The sequence below is a fragment of the Lycorma delicatula genome, chromosome 1 (genome assembly GCF_047948215.1).
Source record: "Lycorma delicatula isolate Av1 chromosome 1, ASM4794821v1, whole genome shotgun sequence".
NCBI lineage: Eukaryota > Metazoa > Arthropoda > Insecta > Hemiptera > Fulgoridae > Lycorma > Lycorma delicatula.
Window position 1 is genome coordinate 281068137 of NC_134455.1, and position 10797 is coordinate 281078933.

The following is a 10797-nucleotide window of genomic DNA, read 5'->3' on the forward strand; positions in this document are numbered from 1 at the left end:
TACCATATTTAGAGCTGGCGATGTGGTGGCCAGGGTCAATGTTATTGCAGGTGTAACGGAGACCCTTCCGTTGTCCACATGCCCCCTGCGATGCAAGCATGTAGCAATAGTGCCCATGTATGTCGGTGCATGGGAGCTCTGAAAGCTTCGGTGAGTAGAAGCCTGGAGTCAGTGCAGAGATTGCACATCCGTTCTCTGCCAAGACATATGCCGGTGAACAAACAAACGTGGCAGAGGGTGCACGTAAACACCCTCGATTAGAAACCGCCGATTCGCCACAAACGAAGAGGAAAAAAGTAAGGAGTCAGAAAAGATGCTGATAAAATCAGTAGAGATTTAAGAAGAGCTTTGTTTGGAAATAATGTTCCCAAACCAAGATTTTTGATCATTACGAAAGAGAATGGTAACTTCCAAAAGGTTAGTCCATTCAATCGCTAGAGAGATTGCTAATTGTGCTGCTGGTCCTGTCAAGGAAATCTGGAAGACTTTTAATGGATTGCATGTCGAAACTATCAACGACATTCAAAGCGAGAAAGTCCAGGCATTGAAGAAGATCGGTGAATTTGTGGTATCTGTTCAACCGCATAGCACCCTTAACACATTCAGAGGAGTTGTTGTTTGCCGTGATCTTCTAAACTGTACAGAAGCAGAAATAGTACAGGAAATGTCTAATCAGGGAGTAACACATTGTCGCAGACTCACTATGAGAAGAAATGGTGAGATTCTTCCTTCGGCCTCGCATGTATTGATATTCAATAGGCCTCATCCTCCTGAAAAGGTACGAGCTGGCATCCATCGGCTTGATGTACGAGCTTCATTCCGCAGCCGATGAGATGTTTTAAGTGTCAACGTTTCGAACACACTGTAGCTAGATGTGAAGCGCAGGAAATATGCATATGTGGAATGAAAACACATGAGGGTGATCCATGTAAAGATCCTCCAATCTGCATTAATTGTAAAGGGCACCACAATTGTTGATCAAGGAACTGCCCAGTATATAAATTGGAAACGGTCATTCAGGAAGTTAAAACGCTTCAAAAAGTCAGTTACCCTGAAGCGAAGAAAATTGTCAATTCACGAACACCTCGACCATCGACTACACATGCAGAAGCAACTGCTGCTCCTTTTACATCTAAAATTAACGTGGAGCAGTTACTTAATACGATTGCACCAAGTCTTGCGACAATGATAGAAAGAATCATTGATTCAAAGATTGAGTCGACTCATCGGACAGAACAAAGTAAACATGAGAAGGCTCATTCCCGGACTGACGTCGTTGACATAAGACACGTACTAGCGCAGCTTAAAACCTGCGATTATAACGCCACCAATTGATGTAATGGATAAAAATCTTGATCTATCCGGAAAAGGAAAAAAGATCACTCCGTCTTCTAATCACAAGGCTAAGGAAATTGTGCCAAGAGTACAGGAAAAATCTGAGTCTACCGGAATGAAGGGGCAAGGCATTATTGAGAAAGCACCAGACACAGACGATATTAAATCTGTACCTATAGAGCCTCCAAAAGCTCAGAGAGGAGCTACAGTGAGAGCGTCTATATCAGCCGGCCCTAGCACAGCCTTAGAGATTGAATCCAGTTCATCAGCCGCCGAAAATGCATCGCTTGCAAGTTTAGATTCATTAGCAACGATGCTAGCTGCACCAACAAAGCTTTCATTACCTGATGTAAGCCGGCGAACGTCATTGGCATCAGAAAGAGAAAAAGATGCCATGTCCGAGGCCTCTCTAATCAGAAGTTGAGGCCGTTCGAAGAATGGAAAAATGGTGCAAGAAAGGATGGCCGAAAGGAAAGCCTAGGCGGTAAACTTTGGATTCGAAAGTTATATCAGAATGTGAAATTGTGAACCTTTTTTAATTTTTTTTTTTAAATGGGACGGGACTAATAAACAATGTAGTTGATGCCCCTAAAACCCCAAAAAAAAAAAATAATAATTGCCTTTGGGCCGGCCAGGATGCTTTGTACTGGGCTTTCCCAAGAGAATAATAATAATAATAATAATAATAATGATGATGATGATGATGATGATGATGGTGATGGCAATGGTGGTGATGATGATGATGATAATAATAATAGGAGGGGTAGGTTAAAATAAATATTGCCCACCACTACTTACATGAAACTAATAAAGCTGTGAGAAATAATGAATGGGAACTTCTTTACTTTTTTTTGTGGATATTAAAAAATATCCTGTGAACCTGACTGAAATCAAATCCAGTGTGATATGTAAGTTATCTTTTAATGGTAAACTTTTATTCAAATTTTGGATAAAATGCAATGCTGTAAGACAATTTTACTTTTGACTTTTTATTCATTGGCCCAACCATTTATATTAGTTTTTGTCCGTATTTCTGTTATTAGTTACCCTAAATTCCACATCTGTGGTTCCATTAGCTAGAGGTTTTCACATATTTATAACTAACTACTGGTACTAGTACAATAAATGTCTTCTCTTTATACCACTAAAATAAAAAAACCCTCCATTGTAGTATTACTGCATTTTTTTAAATTAATTTACTTACTTGTTATTATTTTATTTTCTTCTTCACTATATTTCTCATTAAACAATTTGCTTTGCCATTATTTGATTTCTCTTAATTTTATTGCTCACATTTCTGAACAGTTTCAGCATTTGTTATCTTTTATTTTTATTTTCTAAATTCATTTATTAGAAATTACATTATATTCAAATATATTATTTATAATCTATGGTTTTTTACTATATGTTAGTTTCTATTTAAAGATTCCTATTCTGACTTAATTATTCATATTTAAAATATATATTTTTTTATTTTATTACTCTTATCTCAGGCATGTAGAAACATGTATTTTAATAAGAAAAATGAGGTAGGTGTAATGATAGGTAAAAAGAAAATGTGAGGATCTTGCTGGAGATTGAACCCAATGCCAGCTGATACAAAAGAGCTAACCAGCATGCTAACTAAAACTGAATGGCAATCCAGTAATAAGCTTTTACAGTGTTTACTTTTGTGTAGAACTATTTCTATATCATGCTTGAACTTTAGTCATTAATTTGGTTAAATCAATTTTTTCAAAATTTTTCTTTAGGATCTCAGTTGTACAAATAGTATCTGTTCTTGGTAATCTTTTTCAATAAATAACTGGTTTCAAAATTTCTTTTTCGTATTATGTTATCAACTGATGCCTTCCTAGACTCTTTGGATTCTGTGCATATATGTTGATCAGTCATAAATTCATTATGTGTTTCTTTTCACATTTTTTGGGTTATATTATTATAGTTAACGTTGGTAATTGTTTTCCAATTTTTTATTCCCAACAGGCTTAGACCTAAGCCTCTTTACTGAAAACTGTTATTTTTGTTATTGAAAATGTTCGTTCCTTACATTAAACTAAACAAACCAAAAAATTAACCAGCTAAAACAGTTTTGATAAGATCACTATTAAATAGGTATCTAAATTTTTATGTAACAAAAAGAGCCTTCCTTCTCTTAAGAAATTAGTTTTAATACTGAAGATAAGAGGATTGTTTTCAGAAAGCAAAGACAGCCTTAAAAAAATAAAAATAAAATTATTTTATTGCCAAGAAATATGAATGAACAACTTGTTTCAATAAGCAGGAGTATCTAAATTGATGAAACTTTTTTTCATTACATTTCTTTCTGCTATAAAACATAGTAAAACATGAAAGAAGAGCAGAAGAAATTAACATTCCTCATTAAAAAACACAAAAACTGATTTAGTGTAGGTGGTTAAGTGAATTCTTTCCAGGCTTTTTACAATACCCACCGGCTTGGTTTAGTGGTGAACGTGTCTTCGCAAATTGGCTGATTTCGAAGTCGACAGTTGCAACATTCAAATCCCAGTAAAGGTACTTTCTTTTATACAGATTTTAACACTAGATCTTGGATATCGGTGTTCTTTGGTGGTTGGGTGTCAATTAACCACATATCTCAGAAATGGTCGAACTGAGACTGTACAAGACTACACTTCACTTATATTCATACATATCATCCTCATTCATCCTGTGAAGTAATACCTAACCGTAATTCCCAGAGGCTAAACAGAAGAAAAAGGCTTTTTTACAACCTAGAAATCATGTTGTCTAAATAGTGTGTTAGTGATAGGCATAGCATGAATTTAAAAGTATACCTTGTTCTGGAATGAATCTGTAATTATTTACTGTTACTTAGTTTTACAGTGTTCAGTGATCTGTAGATAAATGTATCTTTTCTATGATTTAAAAAAGTGGTATTGGTAGGTAATGGTATACCATTACCAGTTCATATTTCCAAAAGTTTAAACTACATTTTCTGTTCAACTTTTTTTGTCTCATATACTCATATACTCACATAATCTCAGTTATTTTAGACAAAAGTATTTGTTTTCTTCTTTTGCTATTACGAGGTGTGTGAGAAAAGTAATGAGACTGACTTTAATTAACCATAGTTTTTTTTTTCAAACAACAATATTATCCCCTTCAAAGTGGTTCCCTTGGGCAGCTATACACTGACAGAGTTGTTGTTCCCACTTCTGGTACCAGCGCTGGAAGGCTTCAACTGGTAGGGCTTTTAACCGGTCAGTCACAGTCTTTTGAATGTTCTCCAGAGTTCCAAAATGATGTCCTGTTAAGACATGTTTCAATTTCGGGAAAAGGAAAAAGTCACAAGGACTCAAATCAGGTGTATAGGGGGGTTGAGGAACTGTAGGAATGCGTTTTGAGGTAAAAATTTCCCTGGAAATGGCCGTGTGACACGGGACATTGTCATGATGAAGCATCCGCTTGTCTGCAATGTCTGGTCTCACGCGAATCACTCTTTTCCTGAGCCTTTCAAGGACACCTTTGTAAAACACTTGGTTGACAGTTTGTCCTGGAGGAACAAATTCTTTATTCACGATACCCCTACTGTCAAAAAAGCAGATCAGCATGGTTTTGATCTTTGATTTGCTCATTCGACATTTTTTCAGTCGAGGAGATGACGGAGTGTGCCACTCTTCGCTTTCCCGCTTTGTTTCAGGATCATACTAAAATATCCAGGATTCATCATCACCTGTGATCACACGATTGAAGAATTCTTGGTCATTTTCAAAACACTCAAGAAACGCACATGTTTCTTCGATTGTCCTTCTGTTCCGTTGTGAGGTTTTTCGGCAGCAATTTCGCACAAACCTTTCGCATGTCCAAATCGTCTATCAAAATTTGATGTACGGTGAAAGTGTTTAAATTTAACTGTTCACTCATCACCTTATTGTTAAACGAAGGTCTGATCTCACAAGAACCCTCACACGCTCAACGTTTTTGTCAGATTTGAAGGTCTCCCTGAGCGAGGTTGATCTTCAACGTGTTCTCGGCCTTCCAAAAATGATTTGTGCCAGCGGAAAATTTGTGCTCTTGATAAGCAATGTTCCTCGTAGGCCTGTTTCAATTTTTCAAAGGTCACACTCGCGAATTCCCCAAGCTTAACACAAAACTTGATTGCACAACGTTGCTCTAAATTCCGGTGCTCCATTTTTGTAACAAACAAAAAAAACACATCTTCACTGATGGCGCTGCCGAAACTAATGAGTTGGCTGAACGGAGTTGAAACTCATACTGAGCATGTGGAAGGGATGAACAAACCGGTCTACCACAGCCCGGTAGATACAGCGTTGCCAGATCGCTCGCAATGTTACCAATCTCATTACTTTTCTCACACATCTCGTATGTCATTCTATTACTTCATGTTTAATTAGGTATTTATTACTTATTACGTACTTGACTCAGTCATCAGTTTTTTCATATCCTGATGAAGATGCTTGTATATATGCCTATAATTGTCACATTCTTTAAAATAGAGTTTAAATCACCACCAGGTTGTCAGATATAAGGGTGAAAGGGCCCTTCCATTTTATTCTGAAGCAAAAAAATAACATACAAGAAACATTAGAAATTCATATAATAGTACACTAACTATACTTGTAGGGTGTGAAGAACCATGATGCTAAAATAAAAAAAGTAAACACAATGAAACAAAAATAAAAATGGGAAGTCAACAATACCGAGATAAATCGATACTCATACATATAGAGAATCCTTAAGTAAACAACTAGTACTGACCAACAGACTTGTTAATAGTAACTGTGTTTTCTTCTTTACAGTTTTCAAAATCAGCAGCAACATTATCAATTAGGTTATATCTTTTTCTGAGGTCCTCATAAATTGTTCCAGTAGAAGCTCGACTGTAAAAACTGTGTTTATCTCATATACTGCACACTGGCCTTTCTTCGCCAGTTAACAAATATGAATTTGTTAATCGTGTGTGACCGCAAGTCACACTTTCTAAGTCTTGTTACCGCCACTTGTTCTCGGGGAGTCAGATTCATGTCGCTCTTCCATTTAAATGACAAAGTTTTAATTGCATTTAATTTAGTACATAGCCATCTCCATTCATTACTCCACATGTTTCTGATAGTTGATTAGACAAATTTTAACATCTGACACTTGAACAGGAAACATATTATCACAAAGTGTTGCCAATTCTGGCAGCTTCATCTGTGCTTTCATTTCCTGAGATACCAGCATGCCATGTCCTGGAGTTCATACAAATACACGTCATTGTCCTCGTTGATTTAAAGATACAAAATGGACAGCATGTTTGCAATAAGTACAATCTTAATGTTCTTTTTTTGAATAGCATTTAGTGCGCTTAGTGAGTTGGAATATCTGAACACTCTACTGTGTAGAAATAAGCTCTGCCGTATAAGCACTTGCAATGTGTGGCAGTTTCTGTGAATGGGCATTTTTATTTGGAGCATCCAACATCATGTTTGGTTTTAGAACCATTAATATAATTTCTTACACATCCTTCTTAGCAACTGATGGTTGACGAAAACTCCTGTTGGATGATCACTGCTGGTTTCTCTTTTATTTTTCCGTAAGACAGATCAAGTCTTGTGCTTACTGCTGGTAAACATAAAACTTATGGTGGTATTTCTCTTGTAGAATTGCTAATATGCTTATTAAAATAATCCTATACTTCCTTGTCAATTTGTGATATTGTATTCCAGCTGGTCTGGAATAGGTAGTATGACGTTCGTATAACCAAGTTATATAAATTCTTTAATATATTTAGTTGCCAACATGCTGCTGCTGCTACTACTACTTGATTTCTAAGTTCCTTGATGATTTCCTCCTCAGTGCAGTTTAGTACTACTACTCCTTTTGAGATGTTTAATGTTCCATGTGGTGAGATATCAAAGTCCACGACTATCGGTATGTCACAAAGGATGATTGTTAAAGTTTTATTATTTATATCAGTAGAAAAGGCTCAAATATTTGGCGCATATCTTAACAATAGGATATCTCTTCTATAATTTAGTCGCATTATGGTGGCTTCTGACATTGAACTATTCATTGCGCTTGTGCAGAAAGCACCTGGGGCGCTGCGTGTGATTCCAATGTTATGTATTACATCAAACTTACGTAGATGCGACTTTCTGTTGGATGAATATACAATATACCAGTAATCGGCATCAATTGAATCAGTGTTTTATACAGCCGGAGTAATATTTCTTTATCTGAGCCTCAATTGATGTTGGATCAACATTTTATAACATTTAGGGCTTTTTGCATCTAAAACTCAAGTTCTGTATCGATATCTCATCATATGGAATGTTAAACATCTCAAAAGAAGTGGTAGTGAGCAAGGATTTACTAACCTGGACTGAGGAGGAAATCATCGAGGAACTTAGAAATCAAGTAGTGGTAGCAGAATATTGGCGACTAAAAGACATTGCAACAGAGAAGTAACACCTTCCCTCCCATGTCTTAAGACCTTAACAGACCTTAGTATACAAAGAGAATTAATGCTGGATTCTATAGATTGGATGTTCATCCATTTATTCAGACTTCATTGCAATGCTTTGGATGTCAGAGATTTGCACACACTGCAATAAGATGTACTATGAAGCAAATATGTGTGATTGGTGAACCGCGTGTCGTCACCCTGATGACCCATGCAGGGATCAGCTTGTTTGCATCAATTGTCATGGGCCTATTATGCGAGATCATGAAATTGTTCAGTATATAAAAAAAAGTAGTTGTTCAATAGGTCAAGATAATACAAAAAACAGTTACTATGAAGCTAGAAAACTGTACTCAGTAGAACACTAAGGATTGCATCCTATGCACAGGTTGTGGCAGCTCCTGTAGCTCCCTGTAAACTAGAAGATGGAGTCTCATTACGGGCATTAGTTCTGGTTAGTTTGGTCAAACGTATCATTAATGAAAAATTGAAGAGTTGGCCAACTAGAGAAAGTACTCCTAAACCAACGCAAAAGAAACATGATTTCTCTAAATCAAAATTGTAACAACCTTGGAATGAGCCTTTGATCAATCAAAAGGGGAAGGATACAGAAGCTAAACTACTGAAAAAATCTAAAAAAATATACCAACAGTAAAAGTTGAAATACAGAAAATCCCCACAAAGGGAATTAAGACCCCCAAAATAAAGTTAAGCTAGAGAAAGAAGACTATGAATAACTAACAATAGATCCTCCAAAAGCTCATAGGCCTTTTAATGAGATGGTGAGCACTTCAGCTGCTACACAGCTAGAGTGAGGAGTATATCAATCTCAACTCTGATGCACTGCTGATTGCACCATCGGATCCGGTATCAGCTGATGCTGGCAGCAGGAGATCCTCTGTGATTTACTGTGGAGGACCGGAAGAATCAATCCCAAGGCCTCTGACACCCTTAAGTTCAACATTGAGGGCTTTTGGAAGATGAAAAAAGAAGCAAATAAGGTAAGGGTAAAATCTAGGTGATAGCATTAAAGAATGAAACAGTTTCTACGAGCTTTTAGAAATTTCATACTGAAAATATGATTTTTCTGTATTCGTGTGATATTATTGCAGAATTTTAAAGTTTTGCTAACTTTAGGTGATAGAATTAGGTGTTTTTTAAGGTATTTTCAGCATGTAAGTTTTGTTTCTTTTGGGGTTTTAATTTCCTATGACAAGTTTGTTTATTAAATGATCTGTATTGGCAAGACTAATCTTCTGACAACATCACTAGTGTTTTTGTTGGGGGGGGGGGGAGAGAAATATTCAAATTTTTGTTTTGATGTGGAAAGGGGCTAATGACCGCAGTAGTTGATGGCCTTAAAACTTCAAAAAAAAAAAAAATTAAATAGATACAATATACAGAATAGTAATTCAAATAAAAAGAAAATATATAATATTTATTTAATGACAGTTAAATTATAAATACCAGAATATAGTCCAATTTACTAAAAACATTACAGACTTAGAAACTAATATTGCATTAATAAAAGGAAAAAGGTGACAATAGAACCAATCTGAAGTTCATATGTGATGCACTCTTCACTCATTGTTACCACATGCTTACTGATATTGCTGTTGTCACGGCTGCACTGAACACGGTTTCGCGGAACTACTGACCTTGTGTGTTGGTCCCTGACAGTATTTACACCTCCTGGTCTGCAAAACCAAAACCTGATTTATCCATTTAATTGTTGAAGCATAATGATTTTCATTGTATGTGCCCTTTCATTTTTTTAGATCAATTATTCTAAGAATAAGGATCCCTTTTAGTTCTTTCTAGATTCTTCTTTTTATTATTTTCTCTCTCTTCTTCTTAACTGGAAGAAACCCATTTACTTGGCCTGTATAACGGTTTTGTTACAATATGTTTTCTACTGATCTTATTTTATTTATTGATAATCTTTACCAGCAGTAAAAAATGGAAAACTGTGTAATTGTTAAAAAAAAAAAACCCATGGGGATGCGCCATCATATTCTTAAGAACAAAGAAAAACTTTCTCAAAAAATACTACTCAGTGGATTTCATGTACACTCAATTAAAAATACAGGAAAAGCTAAGATTAAGTATTTGTTTTTCAGAATGTATCTTATCAGTAAACTACTGTCTTTATCAGACTCAGCAAGTGAATTGATATCCTCAACTACTACTGGAAGGGTTAATACATTCTTCTAGGACCACTCCTTAGTCTACTTCTCCAAAAATAGTTGCCTATTATAGTGCAATGTTTTTTTGTTTAATTGTATCTTCTTTTCAACTGATGGTGACAAAAATATGGTTATATGATTAGTAATTGAATCGAGTACAATGAAAAGTTTAATTTTACTTTTTTGTTCGTCAATGATTTGTAGCTGTTATATTTACAGAGTGTGTGTGTTAACCATGGTAATTATAATGGCTATAGGAAACCTGACAAGATTACAAGTCATTTCTGAAACTTACTTAGTCATTAAAAATAGCTCATCAGAAATGCTTAATGGTTTTATCAGATAAGAAGTACACAAATAATTATAAAAATGTATATTTCATAAATAGTTAATCTGCTGAAAGAACAATATTGTCATCTAAAAAATCAAATAATACAAAAACAGAATTTACAAACTACATACAATTCATACTAGTATATTTGGATACAGAATTTAAACTACAGATACTACTGAAGTTAAAATCAATCTATTCGTTTGAAAATTGAGTTGTATGATAAATCCTCAACCTATAATACACTACATTCTAGGCAGCATAATTTGAAGAATCTTCTGAAATCTATTGAACATACATTTGATATAGATAAGAGTAATTTTTTCCCCCTATGGAGTTGAAGCAGATTATAATAATGCATTGTTTCATAATACTAAGTTGTAAATCATAAGCTCCAATCTTTGTTGGAGCTGTTTACTGTACGATGAGTCTGTTAGGTGAACACAGTGAAGATAACATATAAATAAAGATAAATGCCACTTGAATTCCAATGGGCTTGG